Source organism: Nicotiana attenuata, unplaced genomic scaffold (assembly GCF_001879085.1).
Source record: "Nicotiana attenuata strain UT unplaced genomic scaffold, NIATTr2, whole genome shotgun sequence".
Classification (NCBI taxonomy): domain Eukaryota; kingdom Viridiplantae; phylum Streptophyta; class Magnoliopsida; order Solanales; family Solanaceae; genus Nicotiana; species Nicotiana attenuata.
The window spans coordinates 615,579-621,578 of record NW_017670462.1 but is presented as its reverse complement, the minus strand read 5'-3'; positions in this window follow the sequence as shown (position 1 = coordinate 621,578).

Here is a 6,000-nt window from a genome sequence, read left to right as displayed (position 1 = left end):
GATACCATTTGCTATATTACGGATTGTAGATACGTTTTCTATTGTTATAAGATGTATTAGATGTATTTAAGCTACTGTATTCATGAATACAATAGCAAAAATAGGCGTGAATCAGGGAAGTCCAGCTAATCAGTTGTTGTATTCGAGTGTATTCGACTATGTTCATGGCGTGGAACATGGGATTACAGCTGGACTGATTATTGTATTCGACTGTATTCGGCTGTATTCACGGCGTGAAACAGGGGATTACACTATTTTTAAACGGAAAGTGTATCAATTAACATAATAGACTCCTAATATAACTCAACAAACTCAATTATAACACACAAAATTTGTATTTCCGGTTATAGAAAAGATTCTCAACTGAAAAATATCCCAAAAACATAGCAATCTTCAGAGAAATTATATAATACATATGAATACCTAAATTATATTAATTAAAAAAATATATGAATACATTCATGGCATATAGCGAGACAGTGAAATACAATGAAAACAATGTGACGACCCAAAGGGTCATCACCGGATCTCTCTCTTTTTCCGTGCTTCCGAGGTCTTGAAAACCACATTTTTATTTTCCTCGATTTGCGTGCGCAGTCCGGGCGCGTAGCCGGAAAGCTTTTATGTTGAAATATGTGAATTCTGTGAAAAATTTGAAGAATTTTGATATTAATATGATTAAAGTTGACTTCGGTCAACATTTTTGGTAAACGGACCCGGACCCGAGATTGGACGGTCCCGGAAGGTCCGTAGGAAAATATGGGACTCGGGCATGTGCCAGGAGCCGAATTCCGAGGTCTAGAGCCCGAGGAAAGAATTTTTCTGTGAAATTGTTTTTCTGAAATTGTTAAGGAAAAATGGAAATGATAATTGATTAAAAGACTATGGTATCGGGCTCGTATTTTGGTTCCGACGCCCGGTACAAGTCTTAAATATGTGTTAAGCGCTCTCTGTAAAGTTCGATCGAAATCGGACGTCGTTTGACGTGTTTCGGACCTAAATATCTAAAGTTGGAGGTTTATGAAGTTTGAAATAAAAATGATGATCTTGAGGCTTGATTCAATGATTTTGATGTTATTTTCGCGATTTGGTCGCTCGAGTAAGTTCGTAGGATGTTATTGAGTTAGTGTGTGCGATTGGCTAGGAGCCCCGAGGGCTCGGGAGTGTTTTCGGAGGTGTTCGGGGTGGTTCTGAACTTAGAAAAAGTTGCAGAAAAATAAGCTCCAGCTGTTGCAGAAAAACCTTCTTCGCGATCGCGGAGCATCACCCGCGTTCACGATGCCTTTGATTTTCTTCCTTCGCGATCGCGTACCTCTTCACGCGTTCGCATAAGCCAAGCTTGGGACCCCAGTAATTTCCTCTTCGCGTTCGCATTCACAGGTTCGCGAACGCGTAGCCTTGTAGCCTTCTTCATCGCGTTCGCGTGGGCCTTCACGCGTTCGCATAGACCTAAATCCTGGACCCCAGTATTTTTTTCTCTTCGCGTTCGCGTCCTCCTCAATCGCGAACGCGATGCTCAGTTAGGTCAACCCTTCGCGAACGTGTCTCCCTTCCCGCGAACGCGAAGGGCAAATTTTGCCCAGTTAAATGTTAAATTTCAGAAACAGTAGCTACGGGATTCCTTCAAAAATACACGAACTCCTTTCTTCTCCAAGCACTTAGACGTCCATTGAAGCCTCCTTTCTTCAAGACCACTTGGGTTAGTAAATTCCAACTTGTTTTCTTCATTTTCCATCATTATTAATCAAACTCAAAGGCTTAAATCATGTAATTTAGGGTGTAAATTAAGGGTTTTGGGTAGAGTTAGGTTTTTTGAGAATTTTGGGAGATTCAACCTCAATTTGGGGTCGAATCTTAAAACAAATTGCATATTTGAACTCGTAGGGTTGTGGGTGATCGAGTTTTGGTCCGAGCCTCGTGTTTGGACCATGTGGGCCCGGTGTCGGATCTTGGAATTTTTGGAAGAAAGCTTGAAAATTCATATTTAGGTATTGGGTATAGTTTGTTTAGCTATTATTAATATTGTAAAGTCATTATTTCATAGCTTTGACTGAGTTGGAGCCGAATTCGAGGGGCAAAGCTATACTAGAGGCTTGAGTTGAGTTTGGAGCATTCGAGGTAAGTGTTGAGTCTAACCCTAGCTTGAGGGAATAGGAGTAGAGTCTTATTTGTTAATTGCTACTTGTCGGTACGGTGTATAGGCATGGTGACGAGTATCTATACACTGGTGTCGAGCATGACCGTGAGTCCTAATTTGCATAAATTGTCGAATTGGTAATTGTTATTTATGAAGAATTGGTTGGAAATCTTTAACATTGAGCCAGTAATTGTTGAGACTAAGTGTGGATTTAATTGTGTTAAGTAGAGATTGAATGAGTTGGGTTATAGCTGGATTCCCCTTGCCGGGATAGTTTATTATATTATCTTGTACCCTTGCCGGGATAGTTTATTATATTATCTTGTACCCTTGCCGGGATAGTTTATTATAACATCTTTCTCCTTTGCCGGGATTATATTGTGTACTGTGCTGAATGAAATGGGATCGTGTGGCACGCCGACCACGAGATATTATGAAATGGGATCGAGTGGTACGCCTACCACGTGATATTATGAAATGGGATCGAGTGGTACGCCTACCACATGATTATGAAATGGGATCGAGTGGTACGCCTACCACGTGATATTATGAAATGGGATCGAGTGGTACGCCTACCACGTGGTATTATGACATGGGATCGTGTGGCACGCCGACCACGAGATATTATGAAATGGGACCGGGTTGCACGCTGCAACGAGAGGAAATTAAAACAAGTGAAAGTGGTTTGTTTTCCCTTATTCTGTGCTAGACGTAATCATATGTAGTTTCCTTGTTATTCCTGATATTCTGTCTCATCTGCTACCCCATAAGCATGTTCCCCTCCCAGTTTAAATTGTTATTTTCCGCTATTATTTTGTTGTACTTGCATATATATATATATATATATATATCTGCACAGGTTTTTTTGGTAGTCTAGTCTAGCCTCGTCACTACTTCGCCGGGGTTAGGCTAGGCACTTACCAGCACATGGGGTCGGTTGTGCTGATGCTACACTCTGTGCATCTTTTTGCATAGATCCAGGTGTTGGAGCAGCATTTGAGTAGCAGTAGCATTTTGGGAGCGAGCTTTCATCCCAGGGACATTCGAGGTAGCCTTGCTGACGTCCGCAGGCCCGGGGTCCCTTCTGTTTTATTCAGTTTGTTATCACTTGTACCGAAGCAAACAGTATTGTACTTTGTTTAGACTTTTATGTAGTATTCTATAGACGTTCGTGAGTTAGTGACACCAGTCTTGGGTAGAGGGTTTTGTTAAACTTCCGCATTTCTTTCAGTTAATCATATTTGAGACTTCCGCTTATTTATTAAATGCTTTATTGTTCCTAATATTGTCAAAGTTCGTTAAAAGAAGTAGTTGTTAATTGGCTTGCCTAGCTCTCATTAGTAGGCGCCGTCACGGCTCCCGAGGGTGAAAAATCTGGATCGTGACAAACAAAGACAGTGAATACAATGAAATACATGGAATACAGCGAGATACATTGAATTACAATGAAAAAAAGACAATGAATACAATGAAATACATGAAAATACAGCGTGATACGTTAAAAATACATTGAAATATATTAACAGAAGATCAAGTTGCTCAGCCCCAAACTCCGTCGTCTTTGTTCAAGAACAAACCCTAATTTCCGGCGAATCCGCCGTCGAGCAATGGTGGCAGAATAAGGAGTTGTTAATCACCATTAATGAGCAGATGATTAACAGCTTTTGAAGCAGCAACAACATAATCGTCATATAAATCAAACTTGATGAGGATATGCCTTCTCACTAACCACCCAATCAAGCTACGACCTTGAGTTCCAAGCTGTTTTGGCAAGAACTTTCGAAGTTCATGCATCTCCAATCTCTCAAACGAAAATTTTAATACTAGAGCCTGATGTAGGCCTTCTTCAACGGTGAGCTTTCCAGGTTCCTCCATAGTAAACACAACAGTAGGTTCTCCATGAACTATTTCAATAGGTTTAAGAATTGTTTTTGATGGATTTTGAGCAGGTTTGTTCGTGAGCACTCTCGCAGCGTATGTAGTGGCTGGGTTAGGTAAATTCGTCTCTCCCACAGCGGCATGTATCAAAGTAGAGAGAGAAAGAAAATAGTGTAATTGAATAGCGTATTTAGTGGCTTAGGGTTAGGAGGTAACCAAAATTAGATATTTTGCTATAAACACTAAAAGGTATCTATAGAATATAATTTTTTTAAATGGTATTTATTTAAAATAAATAAGATGTTAACTTTTGCTATAGGAGGTAAAATTCCTAAATTAAATTATGAAAAGTATTGTATATAATAAATTCATTTTAAAAGTTATATCTCCGATAAAGCCCAAAGATGATAGACGAAACCGAATGGGATTTTTACTTAGCTATATTATGGTAGAAACCTATTTACTACTTTTATTTAGGTTTTTTATTAATAACTATATATACCTATATTTACTTGTTTTACCCAAAACCTTAAAAAAAGAGGAAATTAAATATATCTTAAATAGTGGGTATCAGTTACATAAAATATCTCACATTTAAGATACCCAAAATCAATACTTACCCAAAATCCCTTCATTTCCTCAACAAACCCACCCCAAAATCATATGTTCTCTTTCCAATTAACCCCACCTAATAACCCCCCCCCCCCTCTTTAATCCCAAACCCCATGCCCCAATTCCAAACACATCAGAAAATCCTCCCCAACCCCTCTTCTTCAGTGATTCCGATTCTCCCTCAACTCCCATCTTCAACAAATTTCAATCTTTTTCAATTTTCTCCAAGTCTCAAGCCACATTCCCCTCCCTTCCTCGTAAGACCCACCCCAAACTTCTACCATTGGCAATCACATATAGAAGATGAAGAAGATGAAGACCTATATTGTGATTGAAACTTGAAGAAGATGAAGATCATAATTGTGTCACAATTTTTTCGAAATGTACGTTAAATTACATGTTTTTATTGTGTTTTACATGCTTATATGAGATAATTTATTTATTCTCGTAAGTTTTTTTGTATACTGATTGTATGAGGCCTCTGAAAAAATTAATTTCACCAATTTTTTTTATTATCAGTATAGTATGTTTTTTGTATGTTTGATGTTATTACATATGAATTTAGTTTCTTAAATTTCATATGTTTATGAAATTTTAGAAAATAATACTATCGATTAAAAAAAACTTTTTTGTTTGTTAATTTAGAGACAAAAGTTCTTTATCAAGGAGGGTGCGAAATTTGGTGTGACTCATTGGCAATCAAATACTGAAGATGAAGAAGATAAAGATGAAGATCATAATTGTGTCATAATTTTTCAAAAATGTATCGTGATTGTATTATAATTGTATATGTATCATTGTTGCACGAATTGTATTACAATGATTATTGTATATTCATTGCATATTGTTACGAGCAATTGTGCGTTCATGGCGAATTTCACAGTTTGTATCACAAGTATGATAATTGTATATTAGTTTATTAGTATTGTATCATGTATTATTTTGGATATTAATATACCAGATACAAGTTAGATACAAACGTGATACAAGTATGATACATTTATGTTTTAAGCGTTTATGTAGCTGACACAATCCAGATACAATTATTATACAGTTATCCTACAATTATCATAAAATTTCAGAATATTTTTTAATAATATAAAGTTAATGGTGAGAGGAGAGACGGTGGAGATTTTGGTCGTAGATTAAGGGATTTTAATTGGAAAAAAAAAAGGAGAGAGAAGAGGAGAGGGAAAAAAAGGAAAGAATATAATTTAATACCTTAATTGAAGGCACTAATAATGGAGTGTAGTCTTTTAGGAAGCAATATATATAATTTGTAAGAAAAATCTAGATACTTATTAAAAACTTTAAAACATAGAGAACATAGGTAAATAAGTTTCTAATATAGTATAGCTAGGTAAAAATCCCAA